The sequence below is a fragment of the Phycodurus eques genome, chromosome 4 (assembly GCF_024500275.1).
Source record: "Phycodurus eques isolate BA_2022a chromosome 4, UOR_Pequ_1.1, whole genome shotgun sequence".
In the NCBI taxonomy this organism is placed as follows: domain Eukaryota; kingdom Metazoa; phylum Chordata; class Actinopteri; order Syngnathiformes; family Syngnathidae; genus Phycodurus; species Phycodurus eques.
This window is the reverse complement of record NC_084528.1, coordinates 30,685,584-30,704,993: the sequence shown is the minus strand read 5'-3', so window position 1 is coordinate 30,704,993 and position 19,410 is coordinate 30,685,584.

Sequence of the window (19,410 nt, the reverse complement as noted above, 5' to 3'; positions counted from 1 at the left end):
TGAACAAAGTGGAAATATATACCTATGCAAGTAAAACACTAAAATGGAATAGTTACAAGCTTTGAAAACTAAAAAAAATAAACAACATACAACCAAATAGAACTTAGAACATTTCTCGACAACTGCTATCGTTCCGACACTTTCACAAATTCATACATATTCATTCATATCTCAGAAATAACACCATTGACTTTGCGGTGAATGCAAAGTGGCTTCCTCATCCTGGCACTTGAGCTCACAGATCCCTCTGGCGTGTTGCAACAACATAATGAGGGTGGTCTCGCCGTTGGCGTTAACGCTAAAGACGTCTTGAGCGACAAAGAAGGACCATTTGTCAAAGAAGCAAAATAGGAATGCTTGAGACACGAAGATGTATTTGCGTTCGTTTTCATGGAGAAGGCATATTAAGCAATAGGAGAAATGATCTTTTTGTCAATTTTCTTTGGATTAGATTTAGCTTTCTTTTTTGTGCCATGTCCTCTTTTTCTACGGTGTCCTTTCTCAATCTTCATGTCTTGTCTCGCTCGTTAGGTTTTCCTTTCCACCTGTTCTCCTCAGCCGTCTACCTCGTGTCAACCAATCAGCTCCCTGCAGCCACCCGTGTCTTGTCCAGGTGTGCCTTGTTGTCTGGTCAGTTTGCTTGTATTTAGTTTCCCTGGTTTCATTCAGCCCTTGTTGGTTCATTGTCTTATGTAGTCTGTCGTCTGTTGCCTTAGCCCGTGTTTCCTTATCCTATCATGTTTCTTCGTGGCCAGTATTTCGCTTCCATGTGTTTTTTAAATTACTTTTAAGTAGGATCTTTAGACTTTGTTAATTTAGTGTTTGCTCCATGATCATTTTTTGCCTTTTTTGTTGTTGTTTTTGTTTAAATTGCAATTCCTGACCCCCCCCCCCCCAACCCCCCCCCCCCCCCCCCCCCCCCCCCCCCGCCTTGCCTCCCTGCTTCCCTGCTCTTGGGTCCTGCATCCAGCAAACACCCAGATTTGACAGAAAAACATTTTTATTTAGCATCTTCAGAAAACATGTTGCAAATCATGATAATTCGTTTCGGACTCCTAACGGTACAGACATTGTGATTTTAAGTTTGAAACCTATTACTTCAGAATGTTTGTTTTTATCTGCGAAACAATTATAGCCTTTTCCATAATAACGACTGCCAATAATTCAAAAACCTATTACAGTAAAATTAACTGATTTTGATGAAGGAAATTCCATTAATCATGTCTTTACTGTTATTGATCAAATTATATGAAAATGACCCACATAATAACCTGGAGATTATTTGCCATGCTGGTTTATCATTCCATATCATTGAACATTTTGTGGCCTTAATTAGAGTAAACAATGTGCTGAAATATCATTTGAAGTTTCAAGTTAAGTGAGCTACTGTTGAAATACAATATTGTACTCAGAGAGCAGTGAAAGACCAAAAGCTTCATTGGCAACATTGCTGACATCTACTGGACAACATGTCCTGCTTCAGCAATTACACTCTCCTGGTAAGAGTTTTATTTTTTTAAATTTTTTTTTACTGTCATCTTATCATTTCAAATAAATATAATTCTTTTAACACACATGCACACACATACACACAGACACAGGCAAACGATTATTTAGGCGATTATTTACACTGTCCATTGTCATTTTTAATTTCACTTTATTTTGGGTTTGTATTGTTTCACCTCATAAATATTTTGATAGTTTATTGTGAAATAATTCACTTTATTTTTTCTTTATGGAAAAAAAAAAGTTACAAGTTAACCAAGTTTGTATTGTTTCACCTCATAAATATTTTGATAGTTTATTGTGAAATAATTCACTTTATTTTTTCTTTATGGAAAAAAAAAAGTTACAAGTTAACCAAAGTGCATTAGAGTAGTTCCAATCACGGCCACATTCTTTTGGCTGCAGTCGCCCTTGCCACAACTGGTGATAAATGAGATGGAGGCCTAAGCTATCTATCCATCTCAAGAACCTTATCCTTGGCTATGGTGTCCATTCTTCATTTTATTGATTCTTTTGTCATCTTACCAGAGCAGGAATTTCTGACTTCCGCAGTATTTTAGATTTTACTTTTGATAGACTTTTTTGATGAGGATCAAACATTCATTATATTTTGTAATCGTGAAAAATAGATTTCTTTGTTTTTTTTTTTTTAGATGAAAAAATTGCAAATCTCTCTAGAAGCTTGATGATTATGATTGTCATTCAACATGAATTGAACAAAAGGTGTACAGAAAGTATCTTTGTAGTAGTAGTAGTAGTGTGTGTTCATATTGGAATAAAGGTCAGCATAAATATGAATTGTACATCTCTTCTTACTAAGTTTAGTTAATAAGTTAACACTAAAAATATCACAATACATTGCAACTGTCTAAAAAAATCCCACCTTTAATTGCACATTTTTGCAAAATTATGTCAGACCTTTATGCACTTTAATCCACAACAATCACAAAAATAACCTGCAGAATCCGACTGTGGGAAAGGAATATATTCACAACACTCATTTAATCACCTGAAAACAAACAGTTTCTAGGGGCCACCCAGAGTTCATTTTGGTGGGTTGAAGTCACATTTAAAGACGGACTGTATAAAATGTTGATAATTGGATCAAGTACATTCTAACAGACATTTTTCCATCTGTAAATTGTCATGGGAATTTTGTTAGAAAGGACCATGAAAAATATATAAAGATTGACATTTTAGTAAGGGACTTCTTTTGACACAGTTGTGCGCCAGAAGTGCAACTTGGCACTTGCATCGACAGTATTATTTTCTGCTGTACAGATACTACAGACAACAATTGTTTTATTTTGGCTTTGAAGACCAATTAAAGACCAGACTCTTGTTGGGTGTATTTTATACGTCTGCACTAAGGGTTGCTAGGGGCAACCTTCATGACTCACTGTCATAGTGGGTTGATGGCCTTGGTCAATTTTGGTCTTTAACTCCAGTCAGCTTTTGACTGAGGCGTTTTTGGGAGAAACCCTCTGATTGGTTGCTCAGGACAGGCAAATCAAACTGCAATAAAGTCCACGCATATTATTATCATGTTTCAACTGTGATCTGACATTTTATTTATTAATATACCGCTACTTTGTTTTATGAGCAGTGTTTTTGAGTAATACTTCCATCCACTTTTCCAACATTAGCAACACCTCCAGACTGAGTGGATATCTTTAGACTGTGCGACTTAATGTTGCGGCTCATACGGCAGTCGTAAACACTAATACAGTTTCTGTTTCTCGAGTGAGATGCAGAGAAGTTGCCATGAGCATAAGGCAACCTTCCAAAATCGTCAATTAATTTGGTCTGAATGAAGCATCCCACAGAGCAATACCTCTGGATTCTACTGTTTCATGTTTTGCAGTTCCATCTGTCATCGATTTTACACTGCAAACCTCACCCCACCCGCCCTCTCTCGATTGTGATTTGTGTTTCTCTCTGTGCTCCTCTCTCTGTAATTGGTCATTTAAATGAAAAAGCTTCAAACCGGGGATTAGAGTTGCATGTGTGTGAGTCTCCAAGTCTTCTTTTGCGCTTAAGAACAAAAGCATCTGTAAGAGGGCCCTCCTTTGCTTTGCGTAACCGTGGTTACGGACGTGTCCGTAATCGAAAGTTTGCTATGTCAATGACCAGTTCAGATTATTTGAAAAATGTTTGTAGTTTTAGTGCTCTGCTTAAAATGTTGTTTTTGCACTATATTACGTGAGTGTGTGTGTGTTTCAGTTGCTATTATGCAGGCAGACAAGCAAGCAACTGTCACTGCGTGGCGACAGCCGTCCATGCTTCACTCGCTGCACCAGAGCGCTTCCAATTACGTGAGACTGACTATGCCAAGAGTTTCCGCTTTTCCTCTCAATAGATGGGACGCCTGGGCTGCATCGTATGACATAAACGCACATGCCTGACTCCTCTTCCTTCTTTCTAGTCATCATGCACCTGCTGCACTCTCTCTAGGCCAGCTATAGTAGTCCTATCAAAGGAGGTGATCTCTTCTTTTTTTTTCTCGCAGAAAGCTAATCCAACACGTCTCCAGCAAATACAGAGTTGTACGTGCACCACAGTATGGATGCGAGTCTACTATGATCATGTACGTATGGGACCAAGCTTGTAGTTCTGCAGAGCACAAAGAAAGCGTTGTCTGAGGATTTGAGAATGGACATATGGAGACTACCAGGGAGGCTGGACTCTTTTCAGTGGTAAAATATTAACACTCGACCAAGAGAACTTTGTGACAAAAGCCCTAAAATAACTACAAAAACTGAAATGAGGCAAAGTCAGGCTAAATAGCCTTATTGTCAGGTTGAGTACATTTATAGTGATGATTATTATTATTTTTTTGCCCCTGTATAAAACACAAACCAACCTTGCTACTCTATTTACCAACATAGCGCACCATGGAATTGTTTGCCTTTTTATTTTTCATTTATTTATTTTTTTTTTTTAAATACATACTTTAATTTAACAGGACGACTCACTCGATCAGACCTGAAGACGATTCGCCTCCAGCAGCAGGGGTCTCTCAAATTGGAAATTGGAGGTAAAATAAATCTAAGATTGCTTCCTTCCCTGTAGAGTCCCAAACATGGCTGCGGGGGGAGATTAGAGAGGTGGCTGAGCACGAGGGCTCGATGAATTGAAGGCAGCAACACCAAAAGAAGAAAAATGCAAAAAGGACCAAAACACAGAGTGAAAAATTGAGAGAGTTTTGTAGGAAAGTGATGGATTGACATTGTACATTATATTCACTTTAGCCATTGAGGACTGAAGTCGTCATTTTACCAACAATGTTTTTTTTTTTTTAAATATCTCCACTCTGCAAGGCAAGGAACTAAATGTTACACCTGAAGCACTTTTCAGAGAGGGGACTCACAAAGTGCTGCAGACGGTGGCGGCTAGTCAGTAGAGGGCACTAGGGTGCCGCCCTGTCACACACGGTCGACACCATATTACTTTCTTTGAAAGCACATAAAATAAGGAAAAATGTTCATAGATGAATAAAAGAAAATAAGAATATAACTATGCATGTTATTAGATGAGCAAGATAAAGAGTATATAGTTAATCATTTTCAGTCTGGGGCGCAGGAATCTTTATCCACTGACTCCCGTTAAACGATGGACATAAGCAATAGTTCCTCTGCAATGCAAAAGATAAGAGCAAGGTTGGAATTTATATTCCAACGCCCTAACTCCCTGACGTCACATCGGACTGTCAGCTCCATCTCCATCTCCATAGATGTCAATGCATAGATAGACATCTATGTATGTTGGTCTACATACTGTATGTTTCTGCTCTGTCTCTCTGTATGCAGCACTTCCACGTTCTGTGTTGATATGTTGACTTCGCGGCAGAATCCTAAATTCACCCGCTGTCTCCTGGAATTCCTATTTTGTATTTTGAAAGACTAAATATGCAAGATGACGAGCACCACGTAAAAAAAACCAACTGATGTTCAACTCAGGTCATGCTGTGAGTCACCGTCACTCACGTCGTGTTTCATAGTTTCATATTTGTAAAAATGTGTTATTGTGCCGTAAAGAGACAATTTTGTTTTTGTTGTTTTATGGTTTTAGGTGTCACTAAACCAAAAAAATATATAAGTTTCAGTTTCACCTTGTTATACTGCTGGGTACTAAAGTATGGAAAAAAGGAAGAAACAATCATTTTTGGTAGAAGAATAGAATCGACTCTTTTGGTGGTTTTGGTGTTTATATAGTCATATAACACAATATTCTGTGGGTCTTGAAAGATCAGTCCAAATGCTCTAAAACAGCTAGAAGTATGGAGTTCTCTGCTCTGAAAGCAACTGGCAGTCAATGAGTTAAAGTTGCTCCGTCTGGGAATCAAACGCTTAAATTCAGGAGGAGCAGTGTGGTTTTTGTCCTGGCTGTGGAACCATAGACCAGGTTTCACCAACCGTGGTGCTTGGTGACCTCAGCATCACATAACTGCTTTTTGCAGATGATGGGCTACTGGCTTCTTCGGGTCATGATTTTCAGCTCCCACTAGAGCTAAGTTTAAAGCGAATGCCATGGGGTGAGAAACACCTCCATCAACTCGGAGACAGGGTCCTCAAACGGAAAGGGAGGAGAAAAAACCCTGCCCCAAGTCCAGGAGTTCAAGTATGTTGACGTCTTGTTCACGAGTGATGTAAGAATGAAACGGGAGATCAACAGAGTTGTGCTGAAGGTGTTGAGCAGAGAGGCAAAAGCTCTTGATTTCTCGATCGATCTACGTTTCCAACTTCACCTATGGTCACGAGCTGTGGTGAGTGACCATAGGTCCCAGATGAAAGTGTCTTAAATGTTTGGGTGAGAAGCTCAGTTATCTGGGAAGGGCTCAGAGTACAACGGCTCCTCCGCCGCATAAAGAGCAGCCAGATGAGGTGACTTTGACATCGAAGCTGCCTCCTGGAGTCCTCCTTTATTTGGTGTTTGAGGAACTTCTTATGGGAAGAAGACACGCTGGAGACAATATGTGACTACTTAACGGCTGGGGAAAAGTCTATTCTGCTTCGGGTGCTGAAGAAGATGAATGGATAAATAAATCTTCACGGCGTTATTTTTATTGTGTTTAAAGAATGTTTAATATTATACCTATACTTTATTTACAATCATATTTTTAATTTGAATAATTTAGGTTTATTAATTATTATTAATATTAATTAAATAATATTAATATTAATCATGAATTAAGTATTCATTTAGGCTTTAGGTTTATTTCAGCATTTTCTCCTCAATGTGAAGGGAGTGGCGAATTAGCTGCTACTGCATTCGGTATAAAGCTGAGGAGCATGCAACAAAATAATCCAAATGTGGTGATGAAGGAACACCTTCCGCTAATTAAACAATTATGCTGAAACCTGAAATAATGGCAATTACTACTTTTTATCACGACCCCTGTAACAACACCCCCCCCCCCCCAAAAAAAAAATCCCAGTTGAACTAACTAAGCTAACTCTCATACACACGCATATACTGAACAGTACATGAATCGCATGGTTCCCAATTGCCCCAACACACTATATGAGTAATAGTATGTGCCTTTCTTCTTTCTTTCTTGTCCCTTTAGGGGTCGCCACAGTGCGTCATCCTTTTCCATGTAAGCCTATCGCCTGCATCCTCCTCTCGAACACCAACTCACCAACTGCCCTCATGCCTTCCCTCACGACATCCATCAACCTTCTCTTTGGTCTTCCTCTAGCTCTCTTGCCTGGCAGCTCCATCCTCATCATCCTTCTACCAATATACTCCCTATTTCTTCTCTGGACGTGTCCAAACCATCGAAGTCTGCTCTCTCCAACTTTGTCTCCAAAACATCGAACCTTGGTTGTCCCTCTAATGAGCTCATTTCTAATTTTATCCAACCTGGTCACCCCGAGAGCGAAACTCAACATCTTCATTTCTGCCACCTCCACCTCTGCTTCCTGTTGTCTCTTCAGTGCCACTGTCTCTAATCCGTACATCATGGCTGGCCTCACCACTGTCTTATCAATTTTGCCCTTCATCCAAGCAGAGACTCTTCTGTCACATAACACACCTGACACCTTCCTTCACCCGTTCCAACCTGCTTGGACCCGTTTCTTCACTTCCTGACCACACTCCCCATTGCTCTGGACGGTTGACCCCAAGTATTTTAAGTCCTCCACCCTTGCTATCTCTGTAGCCTCACTCTTCCCTCACCGCCCCTCCCATTCATGCACATATATTCTGTCTGACTTCTGCTAATCTTCATTCCTCTGCTTTCCAGTGCATGCCTCCATCTTTCTAACTGTTCCTTCACCTGCTCCCTGCTTTCACTGCAGATCACAATATCATCTGCAAACATCATGGTCCACGGGGATTCCAGTCTAACCTCATCTGTCAGCCTATCCATCACCACTGCAAACAGGAAGGGGCTCAGGGCTGATCCCTGATGCAGTCCCACCGACACATTAAATGCATCTGTCACACCTACGGCGCACCTAACCACTGTTCTGCTGCCCTCGTACATGTCCTGTATTATTCTAACATAGTTCTCTGCCACTCCAGACTTCCGCATGCAGTACCACAGTTACTCTCTGGGTACTCTGTCATAGGCTTTCTCTAGATCTACAAAGACACAATATAGAGACACTTCTCTGTACTTTTTCAACATCCTCAAGACAAATAATGCATCTGTAGTACTCTTTCTAGGCATGGAACCATTCTGTTGCTCGCAAATACTCACTTCTGTCCTGAGTCTAGCCTCCACTACTCTTTTCCCTAACTTCATTGTGTGGCTCATCAACTTTATTCCTCTATAGTTCCCACAGCTCCGCACATCACCCTTGTTCTTAAAAATGGGCACCAGCACACTTTTCCTCCATTCCTCAGGCATCTTCTCACGCGCTAGAATTGTATTGAACAAGCTGGTCAAAAACTCCACAGCCACCTCTCCTAGATGCTTCCATACCTCCACAGGAATTTCATCAGGACCAACTGCCTTTCCATTTTCATCCTCTTTAATGCTTTTCTAACTTCCCCCTTACTAATCATTGCCACTTCCTGGTCCACCACACTTGCCTCTTCTACTCTCCCTTCTCTCTCATTTTCCTCATTCATCAACTCCTCGAAGTATTCTTTCCATCTATCTAGCACACTACTGGCACCAGTCAACATATTTCCATCTCTATCCTTAATCACCCTAACCTGCTGCACATCCTTCCCATCTCTATCCCTCTGTAAGGCCAACCTATATAGATCCTTTTCTCCTTCTTTAGTGTCCAACCTGGCATACATGTCATCATATGCCTCTTGTTTGGCATTTGCCACCTCTACCTTTGCTCTATGTCCCATCTCAATGTATTCCTTTTGCCTCTCCTCGGTCCTCTCAGTGTCCCACTTCTTCTTAGCTAACCTTTTTCCTTGTATGATTTCTTGTACAGTGAGGTTCCACCACCAAGTCTCCTTCTTTCCTTTCCTGCCAGAAGATACACCAAATACTCTCCTCCTTGCCTGTCTGATCACCTTGGCTGCAGCAGTCCAGTCTTCTGGAAGCTCCTCCTGTCCACCGAGAGCCTGTCTCACGTCTTCCCGAAAAGCCGCACAACACCCGTCCTGTCTCAGATTCTACCACATGGTTCTCTGCTCTGCCTGTCTTCCTTATCTCCCCCCCCCCCCCCCCCCCCCACCAGAGTCATCTTACACACCACCATCCTATGCTGTCTAGCCACACTCTCCCCTACCACTACCTTACAGTCGGTAACCTCCTTCAGATGACATCGTCTGCACAAGATGTAATCCACCTGCGTGCTTCTACCTGCGCTCTTGTAGGTCACCCTATGTTCGTGCCTCTTCTGGAAAAAGGTGTTCACCACAGCCATTTGCATCCTTTTTGAAAAGTCTACCACCATCTGTCCCTCCAAGTTCCTTTCCTGGATGCCGTACTTACCCATCACTTCTTCATCACGCCTATTTCCTTCACCAACATGTCCATTACAATCTGCACCAATTACGACTCTCTGTCTGGGATGCTCAGAACTACTTCATCAAGCTCCTTCCAGAATTTCTCCTTCACCTCTAGGTCACATCCTACCTGTGGGTTATAGCCACTAATCACATTATACATAACACCCTCTATTTCAAGTTTCAGCCTCATCACTCGATCTGATACTCTTTTCACCTTCAAGACATTCTTAGCCAACTCTTCTTTAAAAAATAACCGACTCCATTTCTCTTCCCATCTACACCATGGTAAAATAATTGAAACCCTGCCCCTAAACTTCTAGCATTACTGCCTTTCCACCTGGTCTCCTGGACACACAATATATATCAACCTTGCTCCTAATCATCATGTCAACCGACTCCCGAGATTTTCCTGTCATAGTCCCAACATTCAAAGTCCCCACATTCAGTTCTAGGCTCTGTGCTTTCCTCTTCTCTTTCTGCCGAAGAATCCGCTTTCCACCTCTTGTTCTTCTTTGACTTCGACCCACAGTAGCTGAATTTCCACCGGCGCCCTGCAGGTTGACGGCGCCGGTGGCGGATGTTGTTAACCCGTGACACGACCGATCTGGTATGGAATTCTTTGGATGAACACTCATATTTGTTTGGCAAAGTTTTAAGACGGATGCCCTTCCTGACGCAATCCTCTGCATTTATCTGGGCTTGGGACCGGCGTACTGTTTGCACTGGCTTGTGCCCCCCATAGGGCTGCTAATAGTGTGTGCCTTTGAGGCCATTAATACTCACTTTCCCATTGCATTTAGATTATAACAATGTTATTTGCTTCTGGGCAAAGACAGCTGGAATACCTGCAGGGAGTTTTACCCCTTCTCTCACACAAACATGGCAAGAATCACATCATTGGATTAGCATATCTACTATAGGAAAAAAAATGCAGATGACTGATGTTAGTTGTGACTTACTTTGCTTCATCCACAAAATGTTATTCTCATTCTTGCTTCCATCCTCCTTGCTTAGGGAATATGACAATAATATCAGTGAAAGCCTTTGCTATCACATTGCATCCATATGGGGATTATCTATTTGCACATTTAAACTGGTCTGCGTGCCAGACAGTGCACACCACTGACGCTACAAATCAAAGGCATTTGCCAATCCGGTACAGTTTCTTTTTTTTAAAAATCTGCCAACATACACTAACAGTAACACAATAAAAGCATGCTTGGATGCACAAAACAATATTCTGTTTATCTAAATGGTAAATGCAGGGAATACATTCACATCTATATGGACACATGCATTCTACACACACAGACACAGGGATAAACATCATAACCCTTGCTCTCGAAATGTCACGGGTATTTACATTGGCCGGAGTACCATGACATTTTATTCTCATTTTTGGAATTTTGGATTATCCGGATAAGGATCAATGGGAAAATATTGCATAGTTCCTTAACAGCATATCAGCATGCTGTAAATGGGATGTTCCTCACCCATCTAGTTTCCATGCTTTCCTTCCTTAAAGGAATAGTTGACATTTTTGCAACATGTAAAAGTGTAATATGGCTTTTATGATTCCTTAAACTTCAGTGTGGAGTAGTAATGTTGACTATTCAACTAATCAGTTCAACCTCTAATTTAGAGTGCCATAAAATCACAATTTTTGTTTTCCTAAATTGTAATGCACAATACAGTACATTCATAAAACAACTGCTGTTACATATAAGGTGGATTTTCAGACACATTACTGTGTTTATAATGTCCTATTTGAATCAATTGCAGTTCAATATGTCACCACCATACATAATTATAAGAATGTTCTGGTAGAAATGTTCATGGAATGGACTGTGGTGACTCCCATGAATCTCCATTTTAAGTAAGTTAGTCTTTTCATTTGTCAGAGCCTAATGGTGCTTTTAAGGAGCTCACTGGCATTTGCTGTCCTGCGGAATAAATTCATGCGTGCTACACTGTTCGTGCCAAAAAGGGACACACGCACACACACGTACACACACGCACACAGTTTTGTATTTTCCTTTGTAGGTACAATAACATATTTACTCCACGGTCACCTGTCAGGGTAATTGAGATTTGCTTGTTACTGACCACCCACACCGTCTGTTTTGTCTGACACACTGTTCGGAGCGTAATAATGGTAATACATAAAGCAATATTTCAACAGATAAGTATTGAATGGCTATGTATGTATGTCTTTCCAATGAGACATTAATTGCGAATGTTTAATGTTTACATGCATCCATGTAAACATGCAAAGACCTGTGAACATACATAGACAAACAGCATTAATAATGATTCATTAATTCAGTGAGACACACATGTTAATAGTGTGGGAAGATTGGAGGAATTGTTTAGTGTGTTGCAGTAATGTTCTGTTGGTTCAGAGTATACCTTGCGTGTCTCTTATTTAAAAAAATAATAATAATAAAAGATTCTTCTGTTTTGCCTCAATGACTGATCCCCCACTTCCCTCAGATAATAAGACACTCCCATTGGTCTGCGACACTCACTCTCTAAGCATCCATCACTCACACAGTCACATTACTGCCCTCCACAAGGTCTGGGATGTTTTTCTCCTTAATTGTAGCTGTATACATACCTTACCCCCTGCAATAATAAATGGTCTTGTCCTCCATTATGGCCATTAGGGAACTCACACTGAGAGTAGCACGCCGCCCACACTGAGAACGGCTTGTTTTGAATGAGGCATTGCAGCCAAACCAAGAAAGAAAGTCTCCTATATTTGAGACACACTAGGGCATGTGGCGCTGTATTTGACTACAGCATGGAACTGCAGGTCTTATTTTCCCCCGTTATTCACAATCAATGTGTTTTTCCTCACAAAGTCGCAGTGAAGTACAAGCAGCATGTCGCACAGTCGACTCCCCGGAGAATGTTTTATTTGCAACCAGATGTCCCACACCAGCATCCGATCTTTATGGATGGAACTTTAGAATGGAAATGAGAGTACCCAGTTTGGCCAGCAGATGCCACTGTATTACCATTGTATTTCAAAGATCTAGCATTCCAACGTGAAATGTCTGAAAAGAGGCATTTAAATTAGATGCTTGAATGGAAAGGTAAATGCTCGAATGACTGACTGCCTTAATGCGTGACACTTCTATCCTTTCCGGCATTTATATGCCGTTTGCACTCCGAACATCTTGACATATAAACCCTTCGGTAACTACAGTATAAACGTAATTGGAATTGAATGTGGGTATACATTTGCAAAACCAATATTTGCCAAACCATCAGTAAGTTTGTAAATGTTGTTTGAAGCAATCAACACACCAATGATTTCAATGATTTACTTAAGGAATTAAAGTTTACGTACGTTCTAAGGGTGCGGTATGTAAACAAGGAGTCTCAGGTTTGAAATAGGCAAGCAGTTGCCCTCGAGCAAGGCAGCTCCCCTCTCTGCCCAACTGGGTCGCTGATGTTGTCCACTTGCTGTTCATTAGAGTTAGAAAATCATTTGTAGTCAAATTTCTATATAAAGTACAAAATATGTTGTTTTATAATAAAAGACTCTGCCAATTGTTGATGTCATCCTCTCATGACTTGCCAGCTGGCACGGATGCAATGTTTTGCCACATAAATTCACCACTTGACAAACTGCTGACTGATAATATAAAGAACTGAACAAATGCTATTTAACCACAAAACATATTAGCTTGAACTAAATTTATTTAATTATCCTTTTTTTTTTGTTAGTCGGCTTATAGTAATTCACGCAAACACATTAAAACTAAAACACATCATGATGTCCAATAATTGCTGTATTATCTAAACTCTTAATGACACTTTTATTCCCTTCTTTTGATTGTGTTTGTATCTCGTTGTTTGATCCTGTATCTATGCCAAGGCAACTTCAACATGATGTCAGTTAAGTACCGTATTTTCACGACCATAAGGCGCAGCGTAATAAAAGGCGCAGTCTCAGTTACGGGTCTATTTCTGTATTTAACACATACATAAGGCGCACCGTATTATTGGGTTCAGGCATGGTAAACCATACGCTAGCTTAAAACATACAGTAGCATGCATGCACGCTAAAACAATGTTTTTAAAAACATGCCTGCCTCCTAGTCTTAGTAAAGCTGTGTTCGCCATCTGTCATCCATCGCTCCCACGCCGCTCGCAACTTCACTTTGAACGGCCTGTTTACACCGATGTCCAGCGGTTGGAGTTCCTTCGTCAAGCCTCCCGGAATGATGGCAAGCTCCGAGTTATTGCACTCAGTCGAATGGTGACTGTAGAGACGCTTCTCCCGGCTGTTCTTTGCTCATTAATCCATTGCTCGAGTTGGTCTTCCAAGTCGGGCCACCTCGCCTTGTTTCCGCGGAAACTCAGCTTCGTCTTCTTGACTTGGCGTAGCTGGTTTTTCTGCTTCCTCCACTTGCGAACCATGGATTCGTCAATCTTGAATTCTCTCGTGGCTGCTCCTCCGCGTAACTGACAGCTTGCAGTTTAAACTGTGCTTCGTAAGCGTGTCTCTTCGTAGGTGCCATTTTCGAGGGTCCTTAGCCAAACCGATGTTGTTTTGAACAATGCACACCCTGGCGCTATATACCTACTAGCGGCGTGCCTTTAGCGTCCTGTGTCACGCGTACCCTTCCCCCTTTAACGGCCGCATGCTGTCTTCAGCCACTTCCGCCTTTCCTCAATATAAGCAACGTGTCGCCAGGAAATGCTCCTAGTCAGTCAAGCGGAGCGCTCATCACACAACAACATTTACAGATTTTGGAACTCAGTGCACATATAAGGCGCGCTGCATTATAAGGAGCCCTGCCCATTTTGGAGAAAATTTAAGACTTTTAAGTGTGCCTTATGGTCGTGAAAATACGGTAATAAGATAGCAAGATGATATGATGTTGTGGTAAGCGTGGGATATTTGGTGGAATGTCGGCATCAAGGTAACGAGAGAACTGAGTTTAAACAAAGAAATATTTGCTGAGTCAGCAACACAAGCCCAACTGGCACACAGTCACAAAGTACCTGAAGGGTCATTAATTGCCTAACACTCTTAGTCACAGTGTAAACAGCAACATAACACACATTGCTGTGTGTGTTATGTTGCTGCAGGACCCTGCAAAGCAAAGCATGATGGGAAACGTTTCCCATCACACTCCCTAAAATATGATATGAAAAATCTAAGCCCTCGGGGAGGGCCGCTACATGTGGAGGCATGACCAGGAACTGAAGTCAGTTGCCGAAGCCAATTTCAAAGCAACAAAAGGAAACAGCAGAGCAAAAGGAACATCACCTTTGTCAGGGCTGGAGAGAAACCTCATTCACACCCCAAACCGGCAGCCAGTTTCCTCAACTCAGCATTGGCCTCGAATCTGCCAGTTGACTTGGGAAGCCAACTCAAGTTTCCAGACCATATACTGTAACATCGGCATCATGTAGTGCTGTCGTCAGTCTCCACAAGGCAGGTTCTACTGATAGAGCTGACAGCTCCCTGGGAGGATCGCATGGAGGAGGCATAGGAGCGGAAGTGCTCAAAGCACTAGGAGCTGGTAGAGCAGTGCCAAAGAAGTGGATGGAAGGCGAGGTGGAGTGTAGGGGCTATGCCGGCAGTACACTCTGCAAGGTGTTCTCATTACTTGATATCACAGCAGCTGCAAAGAGAAAAGCCATCAAATGCACCATGGAGGCAGCGGAAAGAGCCTCTAGATGGCTTTGGATCAGGAGGGGCCATCAGTGGATCAACGCAACTGGGGCACACACAAAGGTCTTATCAGTCCTGGTCGGGTCACCTGTGGGGAGGGTGTATGATGTTCAATGACCCGTAACACCCGATGATTGCGGTGGGGGGATCGATCCAAAATATCGATAATATTGATACCAAGTCAGTATTGTATCGCATCGATAGTAGAGTGAAAATATCGATGCAGTAGTTTCAGTTTCATTCTTGCATGCACTGCTTTGATCGGTAAAGTATCAGTATCGGTGATACTGGCCCCGTATTTACATGGTATCGCCCCGATACCAAAATATGCATTATCGCACACCACGACCCGATGATCTCAGGAACATAACTGAAGATATGTCCCAGTTGCATTCAAGGATGTATCTTTCATCGCAGTGCACTGAACGTCTGGAAAAAGTCATCACACTGAATCGATGGATAAGTTAATATTCATGCACATTTGTACGACACGGTGCTCCATTTATGCTCAAAATAAAAATTGTAGCATTCATGAGAGGGTGTTATCTTTTTCAATCGATTTATGTATGGCTTTTTTTACTTTTAATGTATCTAAAGGGCATGGTAGATCTTTACTCATCATCTGACATGCAAGTTAGATGTAAAAAAAAAAAGAAAAAGTAGTGATGACTGTTCTAGAGCATTCTTATCAACTAAATTTAGAAAATTAGATATGCCTTTTTTGAGAAAGACTCATTTTGTACTTGCAACTTTTTGTTAATTTGCAATCTTTTGCAATTCAGGCACAGCTATCTTTTCTGTTAAGCAAAAAAAATAAATAAATACTGTACATTATCGTTAAGCCTAAACCCCTCAGATTCTGATGAATTTTGGGCTGCAGTAGATATATACATTTATTTTGGTGTGCTATCGGGTCTCTAGTATTGCTTATTTCTAATTACAAATAAAAGACAAAAAGCCCACCAGACAATATCTGAAGTCCTCTACACACTATTTGCTTTTTCCTCTCTTATACTAACTGTTCTTTTTTTTGTGATTGATTTTGTTTTCTACTCTGGGACACTCAATCTGTTTTACAGCAGTCTGCTGTCATGTATGTGACTATTTGTGCCTGATACCAACAGGCCAATTTACAGACGGTGACACAAGAAACGGACAAGGGAATCATTACGGACAGATTCATAAATATCAGCTGCTCTGTTTCTTTTAATGGTCAGGAGTCAGAAGTTTACAGTCTGGAAGTCCCCGAGCTAAAAGACTCAAGGATAGATCAATGTCAGTCGTCAGGGGGGAATGAAAGCCAGTCTGGTGGAAAAGGGTGTGGGGACAGGAAGGAGCTTCAGGCACTGAAAAGTCATATCATAAAGTCGTCAGGGTGGGCTACGGTGGTTTCAAATCATGAATTCTTTAATGTACTAAGTCCAAATGGTCCCCTGTGCCCCTGCAGTGCCTTGCCTGGCACTCTGAAAATAATTGAGGACTTGAGCGGGAGAAAAAGGAGGGGTGTTAAAGCGAAGGAGTGAAGACGTAGGACAGCAAGATCAGGATGGAGACTGAGTGAGGGAATGAATGGATGACTCTTTACAAAAATTACCTTACAGGAACTCTCTTGTGACACAGAGGGTCATCATTTTGTTCAATCCTCCCGCCTCTGAATCATCTGTACTGATGATGAAGCTCTGATGGAAGGGGACGATGTAATCTCGTGGCATTTCAGGGGATGGAAGGCACAGGATTACTTCTTTCATCTGAGGTCATTAGTCGCTCCATCCAATCAGATGGCTTGTAGATCAATACCACAGACCTGTGCTGGAAAATTAAGGCATGAGAAGTAATGCCAGTGTATAAAATGTGGTAAATGTTTCCCATCAGCAACTTTACAGATGGTTGAGTCAAAGAGTCGGCGCTGTTCCCAATGTTCGGTACTGAAAACGTCAATCCGGCGGTGATGCTACAGGAGGGTCTGGGGGCTCAGTGGCAGTGCTGCACCTGTTGGCGCTGTTTCTAATATGTATTTAATATTTAAGGCAGAGCGGGGATTCAATTCAACCTAACTTTGTGTAATAAACATCTCATAATCACGATAGTGCTTTATAAAAAATAATTGCCTTTGCGTGCATGTTTTTGACATCCAGTTCCAGTCAGATCTCTGTCCAGAGGCACAGCGCCGCTCCCACTCCTCATTTGCAGCTGAGCATCTCCGGCATTTGTTTGATAGATAACATTTAATTTCATTTGGGAGGTTTTTTCTTTTTTTTCCTAAGATCGATTGGAATAAAAAAGAAACACATCAGAGAGTAGTAGTAAGTTGCAAAATAACTGTAGTGTGGCCAAGACATTTCTTTTTCGTGTCAACTGTATATACAAGATATAGATATCTAAATCAGTTAAATAGTGACGTATCATGAAGAGGCATATAAACATAATTATCAAAATCATTTTATTATCTTTCCAAACTAATTATTACATGACATTCAAATTATACAAAAAGAAAATTTGTCCCGAAGATCAGAAATACAGCGGAACCTCGATTTAATGGACCCCAATTTAACGGATTTTAGATATAGTGTTCACTTGGAATTCAAATCCCCCCTCCCATGCACCAGTGATGTAAGTTTGGATCTTCTTCTTCTTTTCCTTTCGGCTTGTCCCGTTAGTAAGTTTCGATAAACCTTAAAAATGTTCAAATATTTTAAAGCTTTTTTCATATTTATTTACAGTACTGGGTATTTTTGGGTCACAAAAAAAAATCACGAAACAATCATTTGGGACTGTATTGGTGATTTTAGGCCACATAAAAAAAGTGCTTCAATTTTACGGACAATTGGATTTAATGGAAGACCCCTGCCCCCTAATTAGTCCATTAAATCGAGGTCACACTGTACTTCATTTTAGACAACAGAAATTAACTAAACAACTTCATTCATCATTAACGATATACTATTTAACCTGCTCATCTAAAAATAGGTATAATTACTTTTAATATTTGTATTTATTTATTATTTTCCTTCAAGGAAAGTGGTAGGGCGGTGCCCAAGCGGCCTCTATCGACCACTATGTGTAATGTTTGTGACTGTATTTTACCATGTAAGGCGCTTTGTGAGCCTTGTCTGTGAGAAGTGCTGAACAAATAAATTCTACCTACTTACATACAAACAATCATAATGTCATGTATTGTCTCATACGGTACAGTATCAATGCGCCAGCATCAAGTACTATGATTGAGATTTTACATTCTTAGCAATAGTCTGCTTTGCTGCACGGTTTCCTATATTTATTCATCCTCATTTTTATACTGGTTATCGTGTTCAGGGTCACGGGGAACTCAAGCCTATCCCACCTGACTTTGGGCAATAGGCAGACTACACCCCAAACCGGTCGCCAGTCAGTCGCAGGGCACGGAGGTAAAACATGGAAGTACTTGCTGTTTGATAACCTTAATACTGTATTTGACTTCACTGGTGTCTCAGCACAGGGAGTACCGGACACTACAGTATCTCTCACCTGGTTGGGATTTCATTAGCAGTCCTCATTCAGTAGTTACAAAGAATGTAGCTTTCACAAAGCCCGTTAAAGGCCAAACGTCACCAGTTTTACTGCGCAAGGTTCATAACAGAAGCCATGCGTGCCACTGATGTTCATTGCCTTTCCATTCTTTGTAAAAGGCTGCATGCACAGCACACATACGTAACTGCAGAGTCAAGGGTGTATACTTATAGACACCTGTAAATTGATTACATTTTGGAGCTTGAGGTGTTTTTAGGAATACTACTTTTTAATCCATTTTTATACTTACTACTCCAATCTATTATTTTTCCGTAGTGCTATTTTGCGAAATGAAAAGTATGAACCCTGAGCATTTCCTGAAAGAATAGCAGCCCAAATACTCTTATCCTGTGTGTACAACAAAATAACCCACATCTGCTCGCCTCCTGACGTAGCCACGAGGGGAGGAAGTGAAAACAGGATTGGGTTATTCCGAAGATGAATGTGCCTCGCAGATTTTGGGCACACGACACAAAGCCAGCGAAAAGGAACATCGGCATCATTTGATGAGGCATTCCAAATGTCTCGGGGGAACCGAATTGCCCCAGGCTAAATGACAAATATATGTTGTTGGTGGTGGAGGGTGATTCTGCTGGCTGCCCTCGTGTGCTCTGTGGCTGCCAGCACTATTCTATTTGTCCTTGAAGATGTTGGCTGAAAATGTTGTCATCTGCTTGGGTTGCCTCTTTTGTTCCTGGTTTATTGTGTGTACAGTGCCGACTTCCAATTGCTTTACT